Consider the following 11,072-nt stretch of genomic DNA (forward strand, 5'->3'; position numbering starts at 1 on the left):
AATAGAAAAGGTGCCCATAGAGGAGGCGCAAGGAAGCCAAAGTACATTTCCTGAAGGTCAGTAAACTAGCCCTGCCCCGTCCTGAGCCTTTGTTTAGGTGCCCGATGAAAGGTTCCGCACAAGCTCCTGGAGAAGGCCTGATACCACCCCTCAGCACCAGTTTTCCACTTGAACTACATGGGCCTTCGACGTGAGACTAGCACACCGCAATCGCTACGCTAGAAGCAAACCCTGCAGGACTGAAACACAGCACAAACAAAGCCCGAGACAGTGGGACGGTCACAGTGAGGAGGAGCACTGCACAGCCACTCAGCGGTGACGACACGGCTGCCCAGCCGAGAAACGCCGGGCACATCTGTGGTGCTCACCTCCCTTGGCAGAGGCGCCTTTCTCAATGGCAGTGCCTCATTCGTAAGAAGCCTAAAAATTAGTAAATCAGTAAACCAAATCGTGCTGACTACCTGTGACTACCCCAGGCGGCACAGCTAGGATTGAAGCCTGGATCTGGCCCGGTGGAAATCCCATGACATCCACCGGAGGGGAAGGCGCCATCCCTGTGTGATAGGCACCACACTAGGCACCAGGAACTGCCACATTACACACCACGTTACCTTTTATAATGGACTGTCGTGCATATTTCTCTGGTTTTCACAAATGCACTGTGATGTATCATGTGATCTCTGTCTGAAGGCAACTGAGGCTCAGGGATATTCTGGAATTGGCTTAAGATCACAAGGCTAGTAGTGGCTCAGACACAAGCCTTGGTTTGTCCCTAATAGCCACTGGTGATGGGACAGCTGAGAGGACAGCACAGTAAAGCCCACACCCTCAGGACGCTGGAGTCTCCCAACTGATTCTCAGTTGTCTTCCAAAATCAAAAACACTGGCAGCTAATATGACTAATTATCACACATTGAAACAATAATAATGGTTTCTTGCCTATGTACAGGGCTTGCTAAGGACTTTCACATCAATTCCTCATGCTCACTTACAGAAGAAGTTAAGGAGCAGGACAGGAGCTTTTGAGAAGGGAGCCGGGCTCTCACTTGGCCACTTAGGACCAAGCACCCCATGGGGAGGTTTCTTCACCCCGGAATCCCTGCCCGCACTCTGAGAGACAAGATGGACCTTGCTGACCAGTCTCTTGGATTGCAGTTGGGAACTGAACAGTAATGACTGTAAAATGTACTTGCCACATAAAGAGTGCCGCGAAGGCTATGAAATACTAATGGGTTCTGTGAGATGGGTTGTAATGGGAAGATTTAAGAGGGAAGGGAAAAAAACAGGAGGATCAGATCGAATACTGGCAGCCTGAAAACCTTTAGGCAAGCAAAAATAACTAAAAATAAAAGGGTGGGGGAGAGGCTATCATAAGCAAGAAACCTGGGAGAGAGCAAGTAAGAAGAAGCTTGCTCCTTACAAACAAGACACAGGCATAAATAGCAGTAAAAGAAATAAATTCACAAATTCAAACTGAATCGCCTTAATCACTTTCTTTTCAAAGTGCAAAGCATAAGGTTCAAGCCTAGTAACAATGATCTCTAAGTTATATGGGCTCCCAAATTCTCCTAAGCAAAGCCCCTGGGGGAGGGGGAGGGTGGAGAAGGAATGTGTCAGGCCAGGCTCAGCACAAACAGAATCAAAAACACCTTTGAAAGAGAGCTGGCCACAGCCCAGTTGCAGCTCAGCTGACAAGGGTGTGACAGAACAAGTCTGCCCCTCTCCCTAGGGCCTCAGTTTCCTCTCCCATACAATAAGGAAGCAGGTCGATCTGGCCACCAAGGCCCCAGTCCACACTTGTAAGGCAGGAATTGACTGCCAGCTTGCTGGTTCTCCTACCGCCTACAAGCTTTGGTCACATAAACAGTTTTTCCAGCCAAGGCTGATAAACTAGCAAATAATTAGAAGGATAAGAGTAAGAACTAAGCTGCCTAATACTACTCTAATAGCAAACAGCTTCCAAAATTCGTTGCTGCCTCTCCGCTCCGCTGACCTGGTACAAGCAGTGTCTGCTGTCCTGGAACATTTCAGCAGCCTCCTAAAGTAGGTACCTGCCTGGGCTTTAGACCTGCTGTTATTCTGTCCCTCCCCAACACCCCCAGCTCTCCGAAGCACAGATACAACACGGCCCTCCATGCTGGAAAATTACAATAATCCTCCCGCCCTCCTCAAACCGCTGCCATCATTCTTAGCTATCCTATCATCCTCTGCCATCTAAACCTGGACCATCTTTCGCAGTGATCTCCAAGTACATACAGCCTTCTATTTTGCAAGCACCCTTAGGCCTCAGGTTTATGCTTATAGAGCGAGGTCTCTATGCCTGGAAAGCTCTTCTACCTTGCCCAGCATATGAACTCCTACCCTCACTTCAAAACCCAAGACAAACTTTCCCATGAGCATCCATCTGTTCTTCCAGGTGCTTGGTCAGTCCATTCTTAGAGCTTCCAGTAGCCCTCTGTTCATCACTCTAATAAGGCCATACCATGTTCTATGATAATCTCTCTCTTATGCTAGAATGAAAATCCTTGAAAACAGGCCCTTGGCTCTGTAAGCCAGTATCCAGCATTTCTGTCTAACATGTGGTAATCACTTAATCCATATGTGGTGAACTGAATACAAGAGGTTGAGCCAGATGTGATCACACATACACGTGGGACAGAGGGGTCAAGGAGTGCGGAATGGCTTCCTGGCACAAAGCGGGTTTTGGCTTTGAACTTAAAGGATCCATAGGTTTACACCAGACAGAGATAGTGGACAGGCCAAGAACTTCAGGTAGTGTAAACAGCCTAAGCAAAGGCAAGGGCAAGGGAAAGGTATGGAGGAAAAAACAGCAAATGTTCAAATTCAACAGAATCTCCTGTCTGTGTGAGAGAAAAGTGAATGAAGTTACAATTGCAGTTACTCTTAGGAGACCTAGTTTACAGACTCAACTCTGTACTTCTAATCTTGATCCCGACAGTGGGACTGCCCAGGGCCATCTGTGGCAGGTACAGCATAGGTGATTCTCAGTGGAGTCCTGTGCCCACAGGCCCAAGCTTCTTGGTCACTAAAAACAGTCCCTTCTTTCAACATTGCCATCTGTGGTTGCCACAAACTTCATTAATCCCTTTCTTCATCAAACAAATATGTGCAGAGGGCCTACCATGTGCCAGGCACTCCTCTGGGCATTGGGGACATGACCATTAACACGGGCATCCTGGCAATACTCATGAAGCTTATTTTAAAGTAGAGTGGAACCCTCTGTTCATCACTCTAATAAAGTCATACCATGTTCTACTCAGGGCTGATTCTTCCAGCAAAGACAAGCAAAGATATAAGGTCAAGTACTGATTCATGCTTATATTGTTTCAATTCATTCATTTTACAAAAAGTTACTGAATATCTTCAGGGCCCTAGAGATGATCAGGATCTAAAGATGAAAAAAACAAGGTCCTATTTACTGTGCTGAATGCCATTCCTGGGGCCCATTATGCTGTACACCCGAAACTTATACAGTGATACATGTCAATTATACACTGCTCACAAAAATCAGGGGATATTTATAGCTTCATATTCATTTTGAAATATCCCCTAATTTTTATGAGCAGTGTATCTCAATAAAACCGGAGGAAAAGCCTTATCACTGCAGAGGACTAAAGAAGGAAATACTGAAGGAGGCAGTGCAGATGGTTTGCTAGAAAGACTAACTTCCCCAGTTAGGTCTGGTGAGAAAAAACGCCCAAAGGGTAGAGGGATGGTAAGAGAGGAAATGGGGGAGCACCAGTGTGGAATTGAGAGGATTGTTCTCACCCCTCTTAAACCCTGATTATGATCCTGCCACAGCCCAATAAATGTATACTGAATTAAATACTAAGGAAGAAGAACATTGAAAATCAACATTGATCTTAACTTTTTTTTTTTTTTTTGAGTGAGTGAGTGAGAGGAAGGGAGATAAAGAGATAGACTCCAGCATGCCCCAACCGGGATCTACCCAGCAAGCCCATCTGGGGCCGATGCTCAAATAAACCAAGCTATCATCAGCACCTATGGCCAACACTCAAACCAATCGAGACACTGGCTGTGAGAGAGGAAGAGAGAGAGGAGAGGGAGAGGGAGGGGAAGAGAAGCAGATGGTCACATCTCATGTGTGCTCTGACAGGGCACAAACCCAGGAGGTCCACACACCAGGCCGATGCTCTATCTACTGAGCAACTGGCCAGGGCTGATTTAAAATTTTCATTCTGTGGACACATAAAAGAGCAGTGGCAAAGCTATAGATCAAGGAAAGATTGGAAACTGGGCATGTCACTTAATAGTGGTGTAACCTTATTTAACCAAATTCATCATCTTATCTGCGAAATGAAACCAATAATCATCAAACTGACTTGAATAAATCAGTAGGAGAATTACATAAGCACATGTCAAGCACTCAAAAATTCTTCTAAGTTATATTATTATTACTACTATGATTAGAAAGTAACAATAGGGCCCTGGCTGGTTGGCTCAGTGGTAGAGCGTCGGCCTGGCGTGCAGAAGTCCCGGGTTCAATTCCCGGCCAGGGCACACAGGAGAAGCGCCCATCTGCTTCTCCACCCCTCCCCCTCTCCTTCCTCTCGGTCTCTCTCTTCCCCTCCCGCAGCGAGGCTCCATTGGAGCAAGGATGGCCCGGGCGCTGGGGATGGCTCCTTGGCCTCTGCCCCAGGCACTAGAGTGGCTCTGGTCACAACAGAGCGATGCCCCGGAGGGGCAGGGCATCGCCCCCTGATGGGCAGAGCGTCGCCCCCTGGTGGGCGTGCCGGGTGGATCCCGGTCGGGCGCATGCGGGAGTCTGTCTGACTGTCTATCCCCGTTTCCAGCTTTGGAAAAATACAAAAAAAAAAAAAAAAAGAAAGTAACAATAGAAAGACTAATAATTTCTACCCTCAATTCAGTGCTTTAGCTGCTTCCAAGCATGAATTCCATTAACCCTTTGGCTACCCACTCACCCTACTCGTGGAAAGTCAGACAGATGAAGGCCTCAGGGAAACAGCAGCGTCCTTCCTCACTTATGTGAGCTGTAGTAGGAAGGCACTGGCCATGTCTTCCATGCCTCCAGGCGACCTGGAGACCACACACTCCCAACTCCTTCCTCTCTTCCTCTCACCCCAGGTTCTCTGTCTCATACACACAGTCAAGCCCTGGATTCCACCCAGACAGAGGCTTCCTGCATACAGCACCACTCTACCTCCCCTTCCTCACCTAAGTTTCTTCCAGCAAGACACAGCCTTCCAAGCCAAGTTCCAAGAAAAGTCCCCACCCACCAATGCACACATAGGGTTATGACTCCTAATTACTGAATAAGGTCAAAGTCTCAGGTTCACTCAACCAGTTACTGAAATGTGTTACTACGCTTCCTGCATTACCATCCAAATACCTATTCCCAGAGGTGGTTTCAGAGTTCCTGCCCAGACTTGTTCTCATGTGAATTTCTAGAGAACTGTTTAATGGTCCCTATAACCAACCAGATAAATTCAAGTGTACATAGCAAAAAATAAGTCTTCTCCTTCCCCAATTCCCACAGCCCCCTTCACGCTAGCCATTCAAAATACAGCCTCAAGAATAAATGTTCCCTATATCTCCATTAGCCTCACAGATCGACTCAACCTTTTTCCACCTGGGCAACTCCTGCTTAGCCCCAAAGATTCTCTTCAGACACCAGTGCCTCTGTGCTGGTTTTCCTGAAATGGGCCCTCCTTAGTGCAGAGCATCCAAAACATACCACAAGAACGGCGTGCCCACGCTCAAGGAAAGGGACCCTCTCCTCTCCTCTTCATTATCCTCCCAGGGCCAACCAGTTCCTGGTTCACAGCAGGCAGGCTCCAGAACTTGTGTGCTCCCTGCACTGTTCTTCTCCTTTCTGTGCAAAGGTAGCTGTGTGCTCCACCCTGTGCTTTTACCATGTTACCCGGCATCTTCTACCGCTCTGTCCAATTTTCCACTAAATGCAGCACATTTCTGGTCTAAGGGGGCTTCCCAGTCCCTGTGAGTTACACTCTGCCCTTGGCCAAAAGCCCATCATCTTAAACCATAGTTCTGAAATCAAATCCAATCTGACTTTTACCCGGTTCCTCACTAACCCATGACAGTTCCACAGCAGGGTAAAGTCACATATTAACATCAAGAGTCAAAGTTCTGGGTTGTAATTTTGAGCATACTTCTAATTAGCTGTGTAACTTTGGGCAAGAGTTACAATGGAGACCAGTGTCACCAGGCCCAATTCTCAGGGGATTTTTGAAAGTCATATGGAGTATCTGATGGGAAAATGTTTTATCAAGTGTAATGCACTTTCATACAGGGTATGATTAACAAATGTTATCCAATCTAAACCACTGACTGCAAGATGTACCATCAACTTAAAATGAAAAAATTGCTCAACTATGACACATCTGTGATAATAAGACAGCCCAATTTCAGTGATATTAAAATTTGAAAAAGTATGTCTTAGCATTGATGAAATACTATTTATTTTCTCTAAAATAAAGGAGAATGCTATAAAACCTTCATATTTGCCATTGGCTCATAATAGGTACCCAGTAATATATGTCAAGTAAATGAGTGAACACCCAATAATAATATATATATATTTTTTTTATTAAGTGAGAGGCAGGGAGGCAAAGACAGACACCCACATGCTCCCCGACCTGAGTCCTACCAGGCAATGCTCTACCCATCAGGGACACTGCTCTGTTGCTCGGCAACCAAGCAATTTTAGCACCTGAGGCGAGGTCATGGAGCCATCCTCAGTGCCCCAGCCAACTTTGCTAGAACCATTTGAGCCATCACTAAGGAAGGGGAAGAGAGACAGATGGGGGGAGGGGTAGAGAAGCAAATGGTCGCTTCTCCTGTGTTCCCTAACCAGAAATTGAACCCATGACTTCCAAACACTAGGCCAACGCTCTACCACTGAGTCAGCATAATATTCATAGGCCAAATTATTGCCTCTCTCTCTCTAGAAATGGGCAGCAGGAAGCCACCCACTCCGAGTATCTCCCCTCTCAATCGTGTCTCAGCTTGCTCAAAACCCTCAAATGATGTCTTCAAGTTATATCCAAACTCCTGAGCCTGGCATTTGTATGGCCCTTCATAAGGAAGCCACCTTTTCCACCAACCACTGGCTGGAACTGTCACCTCCCCCAGAGCAATGACCTCTCCAGAATATGTCACCCCAAGCAAGAGTCCTTAATCAGTCCCAGCCATAGTAACCAGTTCAGCAGTCCAGCTTCTCCTCATCTACCCAGCCCCAACGCCAACTCTAGGCCAGCCAAGGTGCATGGCCATGGGGGCCTGCCTAAGCCAAAGGCCCCAGACCTGTACCCCATCATTTAGACAGCTAACCTCAACTACTCAACTCTCTTCCAGACTGTAAAGGCCTGGGCAATGGAATTGAAGGACTGTTTTGCAAAGATTAAATGCAAGACACACATTCTTCCTTTGAACAGTCCCCAGTGCTGGCAAAAGCCCTGGAGGAAGAAATGATGGTCATCGGGTATGGGGTCGAGTGAGCCCTATTAGAAATTCTGTCCCCCTGCCATCCACCATTATTCAGGGAGTTGCTTCCCTTCCCTTCATTTAAAAGCTTTCTTTAAAGCACAAGTTCTGAAAGAGGTAAACCATTAAGTCACTAACACCTTAGTGAGAATGAGTTTTACTGGGAGGCAAGCTAGAAAAGGGGGAGGAGGTGGAAAGAGAAGGAAGATTGGAAACAAAGTTAAGTGAGTCTGGTACTCCAAGTGTAGCCCTCAAAGATGACCTTAAAATTTTGCATTATGTGTGGAGGGCTGGAAAGCAATGGATCCTTGAGAAGGGAACAGAAGCCAGAGAGTTCTGGTCCCCTAGCACCTTGAAGTCCCAAGACACTGTTCTGTCAGAGCACTTAGACACAATTCCACTGATTATCTCATCTCATGTACCCCTCTCTTCAACCCCATGTCCCCAACACAGTAACGTTTACAGATTCACCTCCACTCTCCACATTTTATTTAGTATTTTCTGGTCTACAGCCCCCACCTCCACCCCCAACTGCCCTCACCCCAACCTCGGGCAAATAGCTTCCCTCCTTGTTGCTGTCTGGCTTCAGAAAACTCTCATCCTTCAAAAAAGCTCTGATCAAGCTGGGGCCCCCTCCAAAGGGCCAGCTCTGTTCACTCCCCAGGGGCCAGGAAATCAAAATTCTTTTCCTGAGCACATTAAAAGGTTATCCATGCCTTTCCCCCAGCACTCAGCACTTTCTATCTTGGGTCAAGTTTGGCTCCTCGGTGGTCCGAGCGCTCCCTGAGGGCAGGAACTGGCTTTATCTGCCTCTCTGACCCAACCTGCCAGCACAGTGTTTGGCACACAGTGGACGCTGGGGAAATGCTTGGAAAAAGGAAATCAGGAATCGGGAGCCATTTACTTTATTTCCAGCCCAGACTTTAGTGACTGAGTTCGGGGTAGGCTCTCTTTCTCTTTGGACCTCAGTTGCTCCACCTGTAAAGTGGGGCGCTTGGATCACTGGGGTCGTAGGCCCCTTCCACAGTGATAACTGGGATTCCGCGAAAGCTCTAAGCATCAGGGTGTGGCCCCGCCCCCTGGGCGCCCAGAAAAGCCCATGCAGGGGGCACTCAGGAAAGGGCTCCAACCCCGCCCAGCCAGCGGCCTGAGCTTCCCGAAAAAGTCGGGGTCTCCCTTCCACGGCGTGCACCCCGTGACGGTGCCGCGGCCGGCACTTCCGCAGCGCGGGCCCTTGGGCCCGGGCAGAGCGCGCGCTCCACACCCTGCGCCCGCGCTCCTGCCACCCCAGAAGCGCTCGCGCCCGAGGAGGCTGGGGGTTCCCGAGGCACCCGCGGGCGGAGGGTGGGGGGAAGGAAGGAGGATTTGCAACAATACCTCTGGGAGGAGGCAGCCGGGGCAGCAGCGGCGGCGGCGGCGGCTGGAGGCGGAGGCAAAGGCGTAGGAGGAGGTGCCCGGGCACTCCCCCTCCCATTGTCCCCAGCCCCGGACAGGCCCGGCCCCGCGCCCCGCACCGTGCCCCGCGCCCCGGGCCGTGCAACCAGCCCTTACCTTGCTGCGCCCGGCTGTCCCCCTGCTCGCTAAAGCTACTTATCCCTGGAAAGCTCGCGCGGGGCCTGGGAGCGAACCCACAGACAAAAAGTGAAACTTCGGCAGGGCTGGAGCTGCTGCTGGTTGGTGCCTTTCCCCCTCCTTCCTCCCCACCGTCCCACCCCCTCCCCTGGTCTCCGGTGCGGTGCCCTGAGAGCTGGAGGCTGACGTCAGGGGCCTGAATTCCTGACTTTGCCTGCACGCATTTGTCCATGTAAGGTATGGGAAGGCGGGTGCCCGGCGAGCCGCCGCGCGGCCTCGCCTTGGGGGGTGGGGCGCCCGCGCCGGGCAGTGGCTTTGCCAAAAGGTGGGCGCACAGCGGACATTTTATTTCCTGGGAAGAAGAGGAAGGGACGCCGGGATGCAGGGAACTTGCAAAGGAGGAAGAGAAAGAAGGAGGTGTGGAGGCTTTGCCTGCCCTAGAGGAAAAGGAAGGCGACGTAGAAGGAGGAAGCGGCCGAGTCGAGGGGGCAGATTAAGAAATGGGGGAACCCGCATCTGCTCTTAAAGGCGCCAAGTTACTGCGCTGAGTCTGAGCAGCAGAGATCCTGCCCTGGAAACCCCTTTGGAGATCTCGCTCCTGAGCCCCAACCTGGATTCCCAGCCGGACTCTAAACGTACTGGATGTCGGAACTGGCACAGACCAACGTCCGACCCGACCACTTCACACATGAGAAAAGTGGAGCTCTCAGAAGAGAAATGACTTGGATGGGCTCATACATGCCACCCACCCAGGCGTAGGATCTGGGTGCTCAGACTCCTGAGCCGATTTCCCGCCGCCAGACGGATCCTGACTCTCAACTTTCCACGGAGCCATGAACCAGGTTAGATGTCAGCAGGCCACGCAGACCACCCAGTGAAGAGATTTCGAACATCCTTTGGTCCGGAGTCAGTTCCTGGAAGGTCTGATTGACAACACTGAATAGCAAAGATGTCAGTTACTTTAGGGCTACTTCCTCTGGCCTGTGCTCAAATAAATGAACCCCTGGAGTTTACATTTATTTCATAGCCTAGTCATGAAGCCAAGAAATTTATTCTGTGCTTAGCTCCAAAAAGAAATCAGCGAACTGGGTGAACTGGTTTGAATAAAGACAAGCCTGTTCTTGGAAAGTTAGAATTGGAATTTTTTCCCTCTGACATTTGTAAATGTGAGCCATCACAGAAACCACCATTTACTATGCTGAGGGGTTGTACTGTGCAGCAGCCATTGCCGGGAAGGTGTTACAGAGCTGGGGACTTGGTCTCCTTGTATTTCTATCCCATTGATATCTACAATAACTCCTCACTTCAGCACATCATTAAAGCACTTCCTCAGCAGTTTATTAAATCTCCATGTTAGATTTAGTTAGTGTCGTCCCCCTTTTACATTTGAGGAAAAAAGGTCAAGTGACTTACCCAACACAAAAGCACCTGAACTCACCTCCACCCATCCAGGTCACCTGACTAATCCCCCGTGATGTTGCCATCCCCCCAGGAGGCCCTTACCTCCAGCAAGTCTTAATTCCCATTCATAAATGTTGAGAGTACACGCTGAGCTGGCTATTCATGAAGCTTCCAACACTTGATTCTTCTGGGCTTTAGTGGGATTTTTTTTAACAAATGAATGTAGAAGCATATTATTGCACTTAACATTTAACACCTTCCTTTTGCAAGGTCTTTGAATTCCTGGATTCAATTGCTCATTTCTCTTTCTCTCAAATTCTCATCTACCCAGGCAAAAATATGAAGACAGTAGCAAAGATAAGATCAAGAGTAGCTATTCCATTCAATAATGAAATTTCTTTCTCTTGGCAACTAACATGGTTTGAAATAGGAAAAATGAACACTTAAATGAGACTGTTGTAAGACTTTAAAAAGATCAGATTCTATTCTAATACAATTCATTTACTCTACCTTCAACATTTCAGCAAACCCATGTTCTGAGGGCTACTGTTTAATATGAAAAGCGCCTGGTATCATGCAAAATAAGAATGGAT

The 11,072-nt window shown here is 48.7% G+C and overlaps 1 protein-coding gene across 8 annotated transcripts in view; it reads right to left on the reverse strand.

The window, feature by feature from the left end:
• LPP (LIM domain containing preferred translocation partner in lipoma) overlaps positions 1-10,506 on the reverse strand; it is a 728,024-nt gene extending 717,518 nt beyond the window's left edge. For 2 of the 8 annotated variants that reach the window (XM_066347508.1, XM_066347507.1), the window contains exon 1: positions 8,884-10,506. The gene's annotated coding sequence lies outside the window, so the exon portion shown is untranslated. Of the gene's footprint in view, positions 1-4,956; positions 5,203-5,737; positions 5,788-8,883 lie in introns of those variants that run through there. The other 6 variants (XM_066347501.1, XM_066347502.1, XM_066347500.1 and 3 more) reach the window with 4 other exon arrangements.
• Positions 10,507-11,072: the final 566 nt, after the last annotated feature.

Source organism: Saccopteryx leptura, chromosome 8 (assembly GCF_036850995.1).
Source record: "Saccopteryx leptura isolate mSacLep1 chromosome 8, mSacLep1_pri_phased_curated, whole genome shotgun sequence".
NCBI lineage: Eukaryota > Metazoa > Chordata > Mammalia > Chiroptera > Emballonuridae > Saccopteryx > Saccopteryx leptura.